This window comes from Jatropha curcas, chromosome 3, assembly GCF_041381405.1.
Source record: "Jatropha curcas cultivar XTBG-Jc1 chromosome 3, XTBG_Jcur_1.0, whole genome shotgun sequence".
NCBI lineage: Eukaryota > Viridiplantae > Streptophyta > Magnoliopsida > Malpighiales > Euphorbiaceae > Jatropha > Jatropha curcas.
The window spans coordinates 8,639,667-8,648,344 of NC_143153.1; the positions used below are offsets into that span (position 1 = coordinate 8,639,667).

Sequence of the window (8,678 nt, forward strand, 5' to 3'; positions counted from 1 at the left end):
AATAAAAGACCAAAAACGTTTTCCAAGGGATTTCCCAACTCGTTGGAATTCAACATATGAATTATTAAACGAGTCTTTTTCATATAAAGAATTATTATGCATTTTTGTTGCTAATAAAATTGAAGAAATTAATTTATATCCACAAAATTAGGATATTTGTGGCAAAAATTTTAGATATTTTAAAAATTTTTAATGATGCTACTTATAAATTTGGTGGGGTTTATTATCTCACATCTCATTTATTTTTGCCTATATGTATTAATATTGTTAGTGCACTCCAAGAATTTGAAAATGATTTTATATTACAAGATTGTGTTTTTTTCAATGAAAAAAAAATGGCTATCTTATTTTAAAAATATGCCACACCTTTATTTTGTTGCTTGTGTATTTGATCTGAGATGTAAAATTAAAGTTTTATCTGAATATTGGACTATTTATTATTACTATTTAAAAATATACCGCCGAGAACATCAACGGGAAATATTCAGATAAATTATCTTCTATGTCAAGATTTAATAATTCATAATAAATAGTCAAATATTCAGATAAAACTTCAATTTTACATATAGGATCAAATACATAAGCAATAAGATAAAGGGGTGATATATTTTTAAAATAAGATAATCATTTTTTTTTCATTGAAAAAACACAATCTTGTAATATAAAATCATTTTCAAATTGTTGTAGTGTATTAACAATATTAATGGATATAAGCAAAAAAAAAAATGAGATATGTGATAATAAACCCCACTAAAAATATTTTCGTCTTTTATTATTTTCCTTACAAAATTTAGCCCAACTTTTCATCACTTGGGAATGTCCCCATAAATTTTTGTATACAAGATAATTTAAAAGTTTTTGAATCTTATATTTCTCCAATTTATTATTTTCCTTACAAAATTTAGCCCAACTTTTCATCACTTGGGAATGTCCCCATAAATATGAAATAGTTTTTTAATTGGAGAAATATAAGATTCAAAAACTTTTAAATTATCTTGTATACAAAAATTTAAAACATGGTAAGCACATCTTATATGAAAAAATTTTCCACCAATATTTGGTTCAAAAATATTTTTAAGTTGAATAATTGATTTAGTGTTAGTAGAAGCATTATCAAATGAAATTGAAAAAATTGTTTTTGTCAACTTATACTCATCTAAAATTGAAACAATTATTCTATAAATATTATTTGCAGTATGTTTATCATTAAAAGCACGAAATGCGATATTTTTTTTTGAATTTTCCAAAGCTGTAACTCTTTTTTTTTCTTTTTTTATATAAATAAATAATAGTTCTTTTTACAGTATTTCTTAGCACTCTTTTAGCAGAAGGATTTAAAGCTTTTTGACAATATTGATTAAAACCTACTTTTTCACCAAAACTAAAAGATAAATGTTCTATAGAAATCAATTTTGCTAATTCTTTTTTTTTGTTGTTTTTTAGAATATTGAAATAAAGAAATGTTAGAAGATGCGTACCCAGAAATTTGTGTTTGAGACTGATCAACTCCTATTTTTGTTGGATGTTTTGTCTCTAAATGCTTCCAAAAGGTTCCATAACCGCCAGATTGTTTGAATTTACAAGATTTTCCACAATAATTGCAAATTACATAGAACATTTTGTCACTTTTGAATTTCTTCGTGAAATGAATGGCGAATATGTCGGAACTTTGTCTTGTTCTTCGAAGAAGTTGTGTACCTTGCTCTTGCTCTTCCTCTTATCGTACTTGCTCATCATTAAATTCAGATTCTTGAGTTGGAATTTCCAAATTTTCATTTGGATATCCCTCAAGATTATATTGGTTGGGAGTGCAATAGAAGATGTCGTTTGTAGGGATAGATGAATATTTTGTTTCTCCAATTTTTTCCTTGTCCTTAGCGAAACTTGAGTCTCCTCCACTTGCCATTATATGAAAATAATTTGTAATTTAGAAAATTGAATAAAAAAATTAGAGAGAATAACTAGAGATTGGAATTTGAAGAAAATAATTCACAATAATTTGGACAAATAATCTGAAATTTGACTTTGAAGAAATTATCTTGCAATATTTTGGACAATAAATTGTAAAATGAAAATTAGAGAGATTGTAGAGTAGAGAAGAATAATATAGAGTAGAGAGAGTAGAGATAATTTTGTGTGAGAAAATTGTAAATGTAACGAATTATTTATAATAAATCTAAAAAATCATTTTTCCATAAATACCCTTGAAACTAGCCGTTATGTAGCCGTTTATAATTGTTAGGAGAGTAATTTGGAGATTTCACCAAAAATTGAAAAAAAAGCTGATGCTTGTTGGAGTCGACAGTTCGAACCGGCGGTTCAAACCGATCGAACCACCGGTTCTAGCCGATACAAAAATAATTTAAATATTGGTTTGAACCGACGAACCGGCTAGTAAACCAGCGGTTTCAACCAGTTCTGACCAATTCTTGGAACCGCCAGAGTTTCAAAAAGTTGGAATCAGAACCGAACCCACCGGTTCCGGTTCTCGGAACCGTAATTTGGCCATGAATGTGGCCGCTCTCCACTTCAATTGCCCTAACCTTCTCCATCTCTGTCGACTGTTGCCGTAACCTATGAAGTGAAATCCCTAATCGGGCTCATCCTAAGCGGACGGCTGAAGCACTTCCATGAATGAAGAGGACGGCTCTCCATCTTTCATCGAAATCTCAAGACCTGCTTTTGAATAAGGTACAATCTCTTTACTCTCTCCATAATTCTGTGTTTGCTAATGAGACATTAGAATATTCAATGGCTAAGTTAGATTTAATCTCTCCATCCTTCTGTGGTTTACTCTTTATTAACCTTTTTTTGTTTTTTTACTCCCTTGTTATGTATTTTGATTTCTTGTACTGCATTAGGACGTTTTCCCCTTCTTTACGGATAGTTTTTATTAACTGGTTAATTTGCAAATATTCTTTATGGGTCACTTTTTCTTAACGGGTTAATTTTTATGGATACCTTTGTTTCTCTTTACAAATTCCCTCGGTTATTGTAGTTGTTTTAAGGTTTTACTACCTAATTGGCGCTGCCTGCTGTAAAAATTGAACTGCTTTATAACTATTTGATTAGATTTTAGCTAGAAATTTATGGTATTTCAATGATTGGAGGCCATTGATGTATTGATGGGTAGTTTTAATTTTTATTCAAGTTTCTGAAAGATACAATTTTTGAATTAAATTCATGTGCCATGTGAATTATTCTGCTAAGAAAGATAGCGCTTGGTCTTTTAATGGCTAGATTAAGGAAAGCACATGGACTTTGAGTCTTCCATGTTAATGGCATCAGTAACTTTTGCTAGAATATCATTAAATCACATAAACCTTGCTTTGATAATATGAATTCAGATTGGATGTTGGTGCCCACCATGTGCTTGTCTAATTCCGAAATTATAAGTAGGTTTACTTGGCTACATCATCTTTAGAACCAATTGGGAGAAGCAGGTCTGCTAAAAAGCCAGTTTTTGTTTTTTCAGTTTTTTTAGCTTTCACTAAAGGTCATATATAGAATATATAAGTGTCACAATTTTGCTTTGGTGTTTGATCAAACGTGTATATGTTAAATGTAATTAACACTTAAAATTTTTTCTTTGTTTCTTTTTACTCTCTTTGATTTATTTGTCACAGGTGAAAAAAATATTTGCTGGATGATTTTAGAGAGTTCTGGCTTTAATTAGTGGCTGAAATGGCTAATTTGCTCCTTAATGTAAAACACACATGGAACCCCTAATTCAGGCCAAAATATTGCTATCAGAATGGTGAATTGCAATCACAGGGAATTAATCAATTACACGAGGGGTTTATACCATGCTCTACTTTTCATGGAATTCAATATTTTTTAGTACATTTAAGAAGGGCTTTATCATTATTACTGTAATGTTTTTGTCTACAATTAGGCGTAGCTTGCTTGGCCCATATGCTTTGAGCCTTTTATTTTTTAAAAAGTTCTACAGGATGGTAAAGGTTAATAAACTAAGCATTCGTGATTCTTTTATTTTTTCTTTTCTTTTGGATTTCTCTTTTTATATTATTTTTCAACCCACATTAAGCAGGGAGCTGAAAAATTGAAATATTTTGCAAGTTAATCAAGTAGTTCCTTTTAATATTTAATTATTGGATTTTAATTTTATAGGAATGCAACTGTGGAGGAGCTAGCTGGGCTTGGAGCTAGGGTGCATACATGTTCATCTGGATCAGTTTGTGACGCATCCTCTTAAGAACAGAGAGAAAATCTGATTACAGAAGTGGGATTTTTTAATGGCAGTCTCAACATTCTTGTAAGTAATCTCATGATAGTCCCATCTGTTGGGTGTTTGCTCAGTCTTGAATGATGTTACTGATTGACTTATCGTTTTCTTTAATCCTGAATGTAATACCATTCAAAGTATTTGGAATTTTAGATATTTTTATATATATGTATGGACATACTAATCTATGGAACAGTTAATGACATTATATATATTGGTTGTTTATGTTTAATCTTGCTAGAATACCATTTAGAACCGGGTTTTATTCTTCATTTATTTTATTTTGTCTGAATTCTATCGGAAAATGTTGCTATATTGAATTATAGAGTTATTCTGACTTATAAAATGACTAATTCTTAGTCCAGGAGGTATGTTTTGAATATTTATATTAGATTTCATGATGAAGTCAAAAGAAAGTAATGCTTTTTCGTTTCGCTGAGAAAAGATGGAATGCTAAATTTAGTAGGCTGTATTCTTTTATCCCTTTTAAAAAAGAAAGTTAGGTCTCTGTCCTGTGCTTGAATTGAATAGAATTTGGACTTTCTAGTTTGAGGACTTCATTTGTGATTTTGTTTGAATTTATCTGAATTTTTTGTTATTATTTTATAATAAAATATTAGATAATTTCCATGAGCTTCAATGAATAGTTTCTTGGAAATCTTCACAAGTCAAATTTGGTTTCTGGTTTTGGTCAAACTATTGGTGATGCTCTTGCAAGCCATATGAATTAATGTGGATAAGGTATTTGCAATTATATACACTCATACCTTAATTATGCATCTTAATGCTGTGTGAGCTAATTATGTACCTTAATTTTGAAATTTATTGGTTTTGTGGCAAAATTTGGCGCAAGTTCTGCTAAATCCGCTGAAATGATAATTAATAATAGGTATCAATCCTGATAAATTCTTCATTAAATTAATTGTTGGATTTGTTGTGAAATAGAGACAAGTCCCTTTTAATGACACTTACGATTGCTCTATATGTTGTGATTTTGAAATATGGAATGCAACAATAATGTTAATTTAGAAGAAATATATTTCTTTTAAATCGATAATATTTGCATGTTTTCATGACTTTTCTGCAAAATCTGTGTAGCTTTTTTAATAATCACTGATGTTTTTTCAAGAGGTCATTATGTATAGGATTCAAATTGAATCTCAACCTGAAGAGGAGTCTATGCTCAGTTTATGCTGCCCAGATATATTTACAAGAAGTTGGAGGTGTTAACAAGCGCAAATTGCAATCATCTTTTTTCTCTAGTTAGGTAATGTTACTATATAGGTAGACTTAGTTGATTCGTATTTAATAGATATAAGTGCAATTAATACATAAGATTTTGCAGTTATTTCTCTATTTGTAAGATTGTTTTTGTCATTTTTATGTTACTTGCTTTATTTAATTTCAAATTAATTTTATAAAAAAATATATAAGTTATAAAATCAGAAACATAACAGAAATAAAATTTTCACAAACTGGAATCTTTAAGAGACGGATATAGAAACAGATTTTCACGTACTAATCAAAAGTTTGGAAGTGGATCTAGCAATGATCATTATTTAGCAACGGGCTTTGAAAGTGATTCAGCAACGACAAAAATTTAGATTATATTTTCCTGGGAGTTAGCAAAAGATATAAATATATAGCAACGGCATAGAAGCGGATTTAGCTACTGTTAGCAACGGCATTAAAACTGATTGCGAAAGTTAGCGGCGGTATTAAAAACTCATTGCAATAGTTAGCAACGGCTTTAGAAACGGATTTAGAAGCGAAATGGGGACGGAGTGGAAACGAAATTGGTTTCCGATAAGGTCAAAACTCAGAATTCCTGGATATAGGCAACGGATATACCCGTTGCCAATATATCAGTTGCCACGTTAGAAACGGAAATAGTATCCGTTTCTAAACTGCCATAGAAAAGCCTTAAGTTGTCATGGATAATTTCTGTTTCTAAACCGGTTTACCAAAATTTAAAAACGAAGTTTCCGTTGCTATTCCGGTATTTTCTTGTAGTGTAATAGTCCTTATCAGAAAAACTTAAACAACTTACTAAATATTTTTATTTACCAAAATTCTTGCTTTTGAATTTGGCCTTGAGATATCAGGCAATGACATAGACCAAGTTAATGGTTAGGCTTATGCCGTGGAGATGTCTCAAGACAAAACTGTTCAGCTTGTGTTAGTGCGCTGGTAAAAAAATCTTGAGATCTTTGTGTTGGTGATAAGGTAGGAATAATATGGTTTGATCATTGCTTCTTGTGGTAATCACATGAATACTTCTTTAGAAAAATAGAATATTAAGAAGAGTTGTTCACTTACAACCCTGTATTTGCAAGTAATATAAAGCTGCTTGAAGATAAAGTGAAGAAGCTGTTAAATGGGTTATCTGTTCAAGCTTCTCAAGAAAGGACCTTGGCAAGATCATTGGCTATCTCTACATTCAAACCCCACAAACAGGCTTTGGCTTCGGTTCATTTGGCCAAAAACCTAACCAAGCTTGTGGTCTTGATCTGTGCAGAGGAGATATCTCAACCTCATGCTGCAAAACCTATGTTGTAGAAGCAAGTAGTGAGATTTGAAATCGATACTAGCAATGCAAGTTTAATTTTAAAATTTTAAAAACACGATATAATTGTAGTTATGGGTAGATACATATTTCCTACGGAATTAAGCCACAAATTTGAGTTCTATGGCTGATTAAGGCCGCCAAATATTAGTGCTTAATTTTATCAATAGATTTGCTATTGATTGGTGACAAAACATTTTATGTAGCTAATCCATAGTCATATGTAGTTTAATAACTATAGATTAACTACATATTATCTACTAATTTAAAGAAAAAATGAAATTTTATACAGATTAATGGGCAGTAAATAACAAAATTTAGCTATAGATTAGCTACAAATTAGCTACCGATTAGCGATAGACTATATTTCTAGTCTAGCCCTAGTTAGTTATGAACTAGGGCGAACTTTCAAAAAAAATTTAAAATTTTACGGGATATTAATGGGCGATAAAGTGTAAAATTTAGCGACGGATTAACGATTAAATAGAGACAAAAAAATTATCCGTAGCTAACTGCCGAGATTACACAATTTAGTTTTGTGCATATTGTAGATATTTTACCTCATTTTGTCCAATAGTGTAGGTTTTATCTATTTTGGAGAAGTACAAGCTAAAAGCAAGGGCATTTCGATTATTTCAAGCTGATCAAGAAAGGGCATAACCACAGGAGAAGCAAATAGCCAGTCTATGAGCTGTGTTTTGTGCATTCGAGAGCCAGTAGCTCGTAGCAAGAAGCATGGCATGACAAGGAAACTACATGGGCTTCTAATGACTTATAAAGCTTAGGTTCTCTTAAGCGAGAATTTGGTTAAATCCTCCCATTGAGTTTTGTGATTTAATCTAATGGTGCAAACAGAATTGTCCAATTCTTTTTATACCCAAATGTATCTGCTTATATGTGATATAGGCCTACTAGAAAATCAATAGATCGAATGGAGCTAAAGATTCCTTTTGCCGATCCATAGCGAAGGGTTTTAAGGACCAAGGACGCTTGTATGCAAATATTGTGATGCAAGGTTTAAAAATTAAAGTCAACCCAAAATTAATAAAGCAACTAATCAGAATCAACTTCTCTATCTCCAGTGGAGTCGCCACTGTGGGCTCTCTCCTAAGAAAATGACTCTGCACTATGTTAAGGCCCAAAGCACTAGGAAAGAAGGAATGTGTTGAGGCCCACAAAGAAAATAGGAGTCGTCACCCATATAAAACTTGAGATAATTACCATGCAACGATTGAACTCTTTGTAGAGAGCCTAACCACTTAACCAAAGTCTGGATAAAGAAGTTAGGTGTGGATTTTCGAAGGTGTTAGGCACCCGACCCGATTCGACCGTAGCGTCAACCTCCATTTTGTTGGTTTATCTAAGTAAGGATCGATTTTAATGTTTAAACTAGATTACTATAAAAAATCCTTCTAAAAATATTTTAATTTTGAAAATCAAAATATTATTTTTCACTTTAATATGACATAATCACAAACATAAAAATAGATTAAACATGCAAAGAAATGAGGGAACAGAAAAAAATTACATTTCCTAATAAAAAAAAAACCTACAGCTAATTAATTACAACTCCTTTTAAAATAACCTACAATTAATTAATTACATCTTCTTTAAAAATAACTTACAACTAATTAATTATATTTTCAATAAATAATAAATGAATAATTTAATCATGCAATCATAACCATAAATCTAACGAATACAATATAACATACGTACTTAATCATTCATCCAATCAATTTATACAATAACCAAATAAATAATAAACTCTCAACAACTTAAATATAATTATAAAAGTAAAAGAAAAGTAATAATAGTTTAAATAATGATGCAATTAAAAAAAAATAGAAGTTAAATTAAAACTAT

At 30.6% G+C, this 8,678-nt stretch overlaps 1 long non-coding RNA gene across 2 annotated transcripts; it reads left to right on the forward strand.

The window, feature by feature from the left end:
• The first annotated feature begins 2,478 nt into the window (after positions 1 to 2,478).
• On the forward strand, positions 2,479 to 5,655 carry LOC105645401 (uncharacterized). 2 transcript variants are annotated; one of them, XR_001047438.4, is made up of 3 exons: positions 2,479 to 2,691; positions 4,132 to 4,276; positions 5,376 to 5,655. It is a non-coding gene; the product is annotated as an uncharacterized LOC105645401 (long non-coding RNA). The 2 variants fall into 2 exon arrangements; XR_001047437.4 differs by having other exon boundaries at positions 2,480 to 2,691; positions 5,392 to 5,655.
• Positions 5,656 to 8,678: the final 3,023 nt, after the last annotated feature.